Below are 9,732 nucleotides of genomic sequence, written 5' to 3' on the forward strand. Positions count from 1 at the left end.
TTTCCAGCCTTTGACTCTGAGTCTGTGTTTGCTTTGACTATTGAGATGTGTTTCTTGCAGGCAGCAGAATGTTGGGTTCAATTTTCTAATCCATCCTGCCACTCTATGTCTTTTAATTGGTGCGTTTAGCCCATTGACATTGAGAGAGATTATTGTTATGGGATTTTGTCCCATTGTTCTGTTGAAATTTGGTGTATTTGAGGGGCCTTTCTTGCCTTAAAGTAGCCCATTTAGTTGTTCTTGTAACCACGGTTTTGAGTCTATGAAGTTCCTGAGCTGTTGTTTGTCTGTGAAACTGCGTGTTGTTCCTTCTATTATGAATGAGAGTTTCGCTGGGTAAAGTATTTTTGGGGAGGCATTTATTTCATTGAGTTTTTTCACTATGTCCCACCACTGTTTTCGGGCCATAAGGGTTTCATCAGAAAAATCAGCTGTGAATTTTAAGGATGCTCCTTTGTAAGAGATTTCTTTCTTCGATCTTGCTGCTTTCAGAATTTTGTCTCTGTCTAAGGTTTTGGTCATTTTGATCAGAATGTGTCTTGGGGTATTTTTATTCGGAGTTCTTCTAGCTGGTACCCTTCGGGCCTCCAGAATATGGTCACAAGTTTTCTTCAGCTCTGGAAACGTTGTAGCAATGATATCTTTGACAGTTTCTTCTTCATCAAGGTTTTCTTCCTGTGCCTCTGGGACTCCAATCATTCTTATGTTACCCCTCTTGGCTTCATCACGATCTTCTCTTGCCATCTGTTCCCGAATTGTGAGTCTCTTTTCCATTTTCTGCTCTTTTCTGGAGAGTCTCTGAACTTCATCTTCGAGCTCACTGATTCTGTTCTCAGCAGCTGTTACTCTGCTGCTGAGGCCTTCCACTGAGCTTTTCAATTCGCCTATGAGATTTTTCAGGTCTGACATTTCTGATTGCATTTTCCTCATTTCTGCCTTCAAATCCTCTTGTCTTCTATTGGCATTGCTTTCCATTGTTTCTTTTAGTTCCCTAAGCATCCTAAGTAGCTCCCTCCTGAATTCCTTGTCAGAGAGGTTGTCTAACACTGCAGTACTGTTGGTGTCATCTGGGCTAGACTCTTCAATAAGAAAGTTTGGTGGGCTTTTGCGTTGCTTTACCATTGTGAAAACTGTGGTTTAATCCTTAATGTTCACTGTTACTATTCTGCTTGATATGCAGTGTGAGTTAAGATAGGCTTATGAGTTATTGGCTACTGTGTTTCTAGTGACTGAGCTAAACTAGAGAAATTTCCATAGAAGAAGGTAGCTTATGGTTCCTATGGCATATGTAGTGGGAAAATATTTTGCGGCCGCGTTAGCGGCCGTGGCTCCGGAAGGAGTCCCTGGCACTGAACGAGGAGTTGGGAAAGTCGATGGAGCTAGCTGTGCATGTGCAGAGAGGGTCCCAGGCCCTTGGAGGCGGGCTGTACCTGGTTGGAATAGGAGCCGTTCAGCTTGGTTGCCCAGAGCTGGGCCTCCGTGCCTGTCCCGCGCAGATCAGGGGTGAAACCGGCTTTCTAGGAGGTGGAGCTAGCTGTGCATGTGCAGAGACGGTCCCAGGCCCTTGTGGGCGGGCTGTACCTGGTTGGAATAGGAGCTTTTCAGCTTGGTTGCCCAGAGCTGGGCCTCCGTGCCTGTCCCACACAGATCAGGGGTGAAACCGGCTTTCTAGGAGGTGGAGCTAGCTGTGCATGTGCAGAGAGGGTCCCAGGCCCTTGGGGACGGGCTGTACCTGGTTGGAATAGGAGCCGTTCAGCTTGGTTGCCCAGAGCTGGGCTTCCGTGCCCGTCCCACGCAGATCAGGGGTGAAACCGGGTTTCTAGGAGGTGGAGCTAGCTGTGCATGCTCACAGAGGGTCCCAGGCCCTTGGGGGCGGACTGTACCTGGTTGGAATAGGAGCTGTTCAGCTTGGTTGCCCAGACCTGGGCCTCCGTGCCCGTCCTGCACAGATCTGGGGTGAAACCGGCTTTCTAGGAGGTGGAGCTAGCTGTGCATGTGCAGAGAGGGTCCCAGGCCCTTGGGGGCGGACTGTACCTGGTTGGAATAGGAGCTTTTCAGCTTGGTTGCCCAGAGCTGGGCCTCCTTGCCCTTCCCGCGCAGATCAGGGGTGAAACCGGCTTTCTAGGAGGTCTTTGCAAAGTATTTCAAGAGCACAAATGACAGTGTATGTAGCTAAACTTAATAAAAAATATACATTCAAAAAGGGTAAGGATCATGGTGTTCCTTTATATCTGTTCATGGTATCTGAGTGGAACCCTAGCTTGTATTGTTCCTGTGATGTTGTATATGTCTGAGTCAATACCATCACAGACCATAATTCATATTAATGGATAAAAGGAAAAATAAGTGAAAAAGTCCATAAATCTGGCCATCTATAATTATTAATTCAGACCAAAGAACTAAAGAAAATGTATATATTGTTTATTATTGATATTTCCTATCAATATTCCTCTATTCCTTTTATTGAGGCACAATGATTTAAAATACTGTTAATGAGAGTTTTAAGCATATACTGTTCCAAAACTACACCTATCACCAGAATGCCCCCTTCTCTCCACCAGTGTTCCTAGGACCCCTTCCTATCCTCTTTTTCCTTAGACAATCCCCTCAGTTCAGTTATGTTGACCAAATCTAAGGTTGTTTTTCCTTTGGCAATTTGTTGCTCTCTTACTACATTTCTTTATATCCAACATATGAGATAGATCATTCTGTGTCTGTCCATCTCTATATGACTGACCTCATTCAGCATGATACCCTCTCCTTCAGTCCATGTAGTGTAAAATTGTATGATTTCATCTTTTCCTACAACTGGGTAGTTTCCCAATGTGTATATGTGCCATCATTTCTTTTTTATTTGATCATCTGTTCTTGGACACAAAGGTTATTTCCAAATTTTAGCTATTGTGAATAGCACTGCAGTGAATGTAGGGACACAGATGCTTTTACAGAAATAGTGTTTCTTTTTTTTTTTTTTCGCTTTTTGGGTCACTCCCGGCGATGCACAGGAGTCACTTCTGGCTCTGCACTTGGGAATTACCCCTGGTGGTGCTCAGGGGACCATATGGGTTGCTGGGAATCAAACTTGGGTTGGCCGCATGCAAGGCAAATGCCCTACCCACTGTGCTATCGCTCCAGACCAGAAATAGTGTTTTGAGACTCTTGGGTGGATGCTGAAAGGTGGAGTTGCTGAGTCACATGGAAGTTCAATTCTTGATTTTTTGAGAAGTGTACATTTCGTTTTCCCAAGAGGTTGTGCCAGGCAACATTCCCACCAGAAGTGGAGGAGGATTTCTTTTCCTCTGGCATTTATGCCAGGATATATCGTTTTTGTTCTTTTTGATGTGTGCCAGTCTGATAGGAGGTGACACCTCATTGTCATTTTTATTTGCATTTTCCTGATAAGTGAGAGATAAGTGAGAGAATTTTTTCACTTACCTATTGGCCATTTGTCTGTCTTCTCTAAGAACATGACCATCTCTTCTCCCCAATTTTTAATGAATCTGTTTTCCTATTATTTCTATGTTTGCAAGTGCTTTTTATATTTTGTATTTTAACCAATCACACAGCAGAGCCTGGCAAGCTACCCGTGGCATATTCAATATGCCAAAAACAGTAACAATAATGGGTCTCATTCCCCCGACCCTGAAAGAGCCTCCAATACAGCAGCATTGGGAAAGACGAGTAAGGAGAGGCTGCTAAAATCTCAGGGCTGGCTGGGATGAACAGAGACGTTATTGGCACCAGCTCAAGTAAATTGATGAACAACAAGATGACAGTGATACAATGATACAGTGATATTAACCAACCTTATATCAGATAGTGGTGAGTAAATATTTTTTTCTTTTCAATGGGATATCTTTTTATTATAGTCATTGTTTCTTTTGCGGTTTAAAACATTTCATTGCAATGTAAATGTGCATCAGGAAAAAACAAAATGGGGGGGGGGGCTGGAATGAATAACTGCACACTTAACCTGCTAGGAAAAGAACAAAGGGAGACCAAAGTAAGCAGAAGGAGGGAATAACAAAACTTGGAGAGACATCAACAAAATAGTCACTGTCACGGTTGTTCATTGATTTGCTTGAGTGGGCACCAGTAAAGTCTCACAACAAATTGTGAGACTTGTTGCTACTGTGTTTGGCATATCAAATACAAAAAGATAAGCCAAAAAATAAATCCTAAAGATCAATGAAGTCAAAAGTGGTCTTTTTGAAATATAAAGATTAATAACTATTAACTAGATTTTCAAAGAGAGAAACTTTGAAAGTTTTCTTTGAAATGTTGAAATGAAAGGCAAGCCATTGCAGTAGATATCACAGAAAACCAAAGCATCATCAGAGATTACTATGAAAACATTATGCCACAAAATTGGAGATGAATATATTTTGGACTTATAATCTTTCAGGACTGAATCAGGAAGAAACAGAGTACCTGAACAGACAAATTGCTAGTGAGGGAATAAAAATGGTATGTTTAAAAAAAACAAAAACAAACAAACAAAAAAACTCCCCCAAGGATATAAAGTAACAAAATATGAAATTAATACCCAAGAATAGCTGAGATCAGCACCATAGCTTAGAGGCCAGCTGGGCATTCTAGGGGAAAGGGCAGCTCAGATAGAGAAGGGAGCACCAAATAAAGGGTGTTTGGAGGATCCTCCCAGGAGGGGAGATGCATGTTGAAAGTAGACTATGGACTGAACATGTTTGCCACTCAATGCCTCTTTTGCAGACCACAACACCCAAAAGGAGAGAGAGAACACAAGGGATTGCCCTGCCACAGAGGCAGGGTGGGATGGGGGGGATGGGGGTGGGAGGGATATTATCCATGGTGGTGGAAAATTGGCACTGGTGGAGGGATGGGTATTTGATCATTGTATAATCGAAACCCAAGCACAAAAAATTGTAAATCTACAACTGTACCTCATGGTGTTTCACTAATAAAAAAAATAACAAGAGAAAAAAAACTCCCCCAAAATAAGATTCCCAGCCTGATTTACTGGTGAATTCTTCCAAACCTTCAAAGAAGACTTATATGCAGTCTTTCTCAGGTTCTCCTAGAAAGTTAAAGAAAGAGAAAGGCTTCCAAATAGCTCCTATAAGACATCACACTGATACCAAAATCAGAGACAAATTATAAAAGAAAATTATAAGAGTTTTATCGTTTTAAAACCTAAAAGGTTTAAAATCTAAAAGGTCTAAAAGGAGAGTTTCTGAGAATGAATCGAGTCACTATTTTGATTTGTTTTTCCTTGCTTTTTAATAGTCAGTATACGTGTAAAAATATTAAAATTACAAAAATTCACATAAGCAAAATAATGAATATATAATTAATAAGACAGTGTAGTTATAATTTGATGAAAGAAAAAGGCATTTAGAAAAAAAAACTATAGGATATTAAAACAATTTGAAAGCTGTTACAAAGGCAATATGCAATATTCAGGCCAGTTTCCCAACCGTGTGTAGATCTACGGATTTAGATCAATTCCCAGAACATTGGTGATGCCTTGAGGATGACTTTTATGTTGATAATCTGGATGCCCTAAAAATATTTTACTTTTTTTGGTGTGTGCATATATTCACATGAGCTATGTGAATCACAATAATCGCAAATTTTGATTGACTACATAAATATATCTCTTTGTAAAAAATTATTTAAAACCTCACCTTTAGGAAAATATTTGTTCAGGTACTCTGCTCTTATTTTAATAAGATTTAAAAACAAATTTTAGAAACTGTTGTCTGGGTTGCTTATTTGCATTTGGATATTACCCCATATTAAAATATCCTTTGTAATTTATATGTGTGTGTCAAATTATCACATTGGACATCTTAAAATTATAGTGTTATATGCCAAGTCTATCATAATTCATTCACAAAAGTTGAAAAAATCAATTATCACTGTATCACTGTCATCCCGTTGTTCGCCAGCTTACTCTAGTGGGTGCCAGTAACGTCTAATTTGTCCCAGTCCCAAGATTTTTAGCAGCCTCTTCCTTTTTTTTATTAGTGAAACACCATGAGGTACAGTTATAGACTTACAAATTTTTGTGCTTGGGTTTCAGTTATACAATGATCAAGTACCCATCCCTCCACCAGTGCCCATCCTCCACCACCACGGGTCCCAGCATCCCTCCCACCCCCATCCCCCCCATTCCACCCTGCCTCTGTGGCAGGGTATTACCCCTTGTTCTCTCTCTCTTCTTTTGGGTCCTATGTTTTGCAAGAGAGGCATTGAGTGGCAATCGTGTTTGGTCTATAGTCTACATTCAGCATGCTTCTCCCACCATGGGAGGATCCTCACAACACCCTTTACTTGGTGCTCTCGCTTCTCTATCTAAGCTTCCTTTTCCCCTAGCACGTGTGACTGCCCTCCAAGTCATGGAGCAAAATTCCTGGTACTAATATCAACCACTCCTGGGTGTTATTCTCCCATTTTGTTGCTTTATGTTCCCCAGATGAATGCAATCTTTCTGTGTCTATCCCGCTTTTTCTGACTAATTTCGCTTAACATGATACTTTCCATGTAGTACCACTTGTATGTAAATTTCATGGCTTCATCTTTTCTAACAGCTACATAGTACTCCATTGTGTAAATGTACCAAAGTTTCTTTAACCAGTCATCTGTTCTCGGGCACTCAGGTTTTTTCCAGAATCTGGCTATTGTAAAGAGTGTAGCAGCCTCTTCTTACTCTTCTTTTCCAACAATAGGAGGCTCTTTCAGGGTCAGGGGAATGAGACCTGTTATTGTTACTGGTTTTGGCATATCGAATACACCATGGGGAGCTTGCCAGGCTCTGCCCATGTAGGCGGGATACTCTCAGTAGCTTGCTGGGCTCTCTAAGAGGCATCTATCTATCTATCTGTCTATCTATCTATCTATCTATCTATCTATCTATCTATTTCTCGCTATGATTTGTTGCCTACTGTCAGAACTCCATTAAAAACATGGTGTGGTAATTATGGAAAATGGGTAGGAAGTGTCTTATGATGTGTCATGCAGCTGCAAAGCGGCCACATGGTCCAGAAAAGTGGCCTGGAGCATGGCGGTGGTTGGGTAGTGGAGGTCGGCTGCCAGGGTTGGGTCCCTTGGGGTAAAGAGGGCTCTCACCTGCCCCCCTTCGGGGCCCCCCTAAGTGAAAACAACTGGTTCGGAGTCAATTAAAAAAACTTAATTTGTTTTAGTTTTGAAACTTTAGATACATCCATACCTTTTAAAGTCTATGAAATACTGAAAATTTCCTATTTTACTACTGAGCATGGTGTGGTGACAATGAATTCCTAACGCACATAAATATTTATGTTCTTGCAAACTAATGTTATTTCAGTAAATTAATAATAATAATAATAATGTCCTACTCAAAGCCCTCCATAAATACAGATCATCATGTTTCCAATATACTTGATTAGTTCAGGTCATCTCAGGTAACCCAACATCTGTGAGCAGGAGCACACTGTATTTCCTCTAAATTCTTTGAGACAATGAAGCTTTTATTTTATCCATTTCATGGTACACTATCACCTGATACCAAATTAGGCACTATTTTTAAAAACCTAGTTCTTTTGCATCGTTAGCTTTAAAGGAAAAGGAACCAAATAAGGATAAACACTTATTTTTTAAGGGAGATTCTGAAGTTTATTTTTATTAAAAGGTAAGCTCTAGCCATCATTATTTAAAATGCAGTTCCATTAGTCATTTATTAAGACAATTTCTTTATTTTGAGGAACTGAAAAACCATGAAAATGAAATTCAGAAGGCAAAACAAAGCTTGAAAAATGGCAATCAAAGATGAGTAAGTCCAGTCTCCTGTTATCCACAAGACATCAAACATACACCCTGGATTAAAGGAATTTTGTAGCTGTTATCATTTTCTCTGTGATACGGGGCTCTGGTTCCCAAGATAAAGTCTTCATGAGCGTTTTAAAGGATAAACAATGCACAGTAAATATGGTATGCTCTTTAGAACACATTAGTAGTCCTATACCAAAACTTAAATAGTTACTGATTTTTGTAAAATAATCTCTAAATAGTGCTCGCTTCGGCAGCACATATACTAAAATTGGAACGATACAGAGAAGATTAGCATGGCCCCTGCGCAAGGATGACACACAAATTCGTGAAGCGTTCCATATTTTTATGAAGTTCAGAGACTCTCCCGAAAAGAGCAGAAAATGGAAAAGAGACTCACAATTCGGGAACAGATGGCAAGGGAAGATCGTGATGAAGCCAAGAGGGGTAACATAAGAATTATTGGAGTCCCAGAGGGACAGGAAGAAAACCTCGATGAAGAAGAAACTGTCAAAGACATCATTGCTACAACATTTCCAGAGCTGAAGAAAACTTGTGACCACATTCAGGAGGCCCGAAGGGTACCAGCTAGAAGAAATCCGAATAAAAATACCCCAAGACACATTCTGATCAAAATGACCAAAACCTTAGACAGAGACAAAATTCTGAAAGCAGCAAGATCGAAGAAAGAAATCTCTTACAAAGGAGCATCCTTAAAATTCACAGCTGATTTTTCTGATGAAACCCTCATGGCCCGAAAACAGTGGTGGGACATAGTAAAAAAACTCAATGAAATAAATGCCTCCCCCAAAATACTTTTCCCAGCAAGACTCTCATTCATAATAGAAGGAACAACACACAGTTTCACAGACAAACAACAGCTCAGGAACTTCATAGACTCAAAATCATGGTTACAAGAACAACTAAATGGGCTACTTTAAGGCAAGAAAGGCCCCTCAAATACACCCAATTTTAACAGAACAATGGGACAAAATCCCATAACAATAATCTCTCTCAATGTCAATGGGCTAAACGCACCAATTAAAAGACATAGAGTGGCAGGATGGATTAGAAAATTGAACCCAACATTCTGCTGCCTGCAAGAAACGCATCTCAATAGTCAAAGCAAACACAGACTCAGAGTCAAAGGCTGGAAAACAATCCTACAGGCAAACAGCTCCCATAAAAAAGCTGGGGTAGCCATCCTTATAACAGACCACATTGATTTCAGAGTGAGGAAGGTCATAAGAGACAGTGAAGGCCATTACTTATTGATCAGAGGATCTGTACAACAGGAAGAACTTACAATAATAAATGTATATGCACCTAATGAGAGACCAGCAAAGTACTTAAAACAACTACTCATAGATTTGGAAAAAGACATCAATAGCAACACAATACTAGTGGGAGACTTCAACACTGCTTTGTCACCTCTTGATAGATCAACCAGACTCAAGCTTAGCAAGGACATACTTCATTTGAGGGAAACAATGGAAGAAAGGGACTTAGTAGATATATACAGGACACTTCATCCACAAAAAGCTGAATACACATTCTTCTCAAGCGTCCATGGAACATTCTCCAAGATAGACCACATGCTGAGCCACAAAACATGCCTCCATAAAATTAAGAAGGTAGAGATTGTATCAACAATCTTCTCAGACCATAATGCGCTGAAATTAGAAGTAAATCACACACAAAAACAGAAAACTAAATCAAACACCTGGAAATTAAACAGTGCACTATTGAACAACGAGTGGATTAGACAGGAAATCAAAGAGGAAATCAAAAGATTCCTAGAAACGATTGAAAATGAGAACACGAGTTACCAAAACTTATGGGACACAGCAAAGGCTGTGTTAAGAGGAAAGTTTATAGCTCTACAAGCATTCCTCAGGAAGGAGGAGCGAGCACATATAAGTAACCTAACCTCACAGCTTAAGA

The 9,732-nt window shown here is 40.3% G+C and overlaps 1 non-coding gene across 1 annotated transcript; it reads left to right on the forward strand.

Moving 5' to 3' along the window:
* Positions 1-8,029: 8,029 nt before the first annotated feature.
* On the forward strand, positions 8,030-8,136 carry LOC130021463 (U6 spliceosomal RNA). The gene has a single exon (XR_008792163.1). It is a non-coding gene; the product is annotated as a U6 spliceosomal RNA (small nuclear RNA).
* The last annotated feature ends 1,596 nt before the right edge of the window (positions 8,137-9,732 follow it).

The sequence above is a fragment of the Sorex fumeus genome, unplaced genomic scaffold (assembly GCF_029834395.1).
Source record: "Sorex fumeus unplaced genomic scaffold, SorFum_2.1 ptg000015l, whole genome shotgun sequence".
NCBI lineage: Eukaryota > Metazoa > Chordata > Mammalia > Eulipotyphla > Soricidae > Sorex > Sorex fumeus.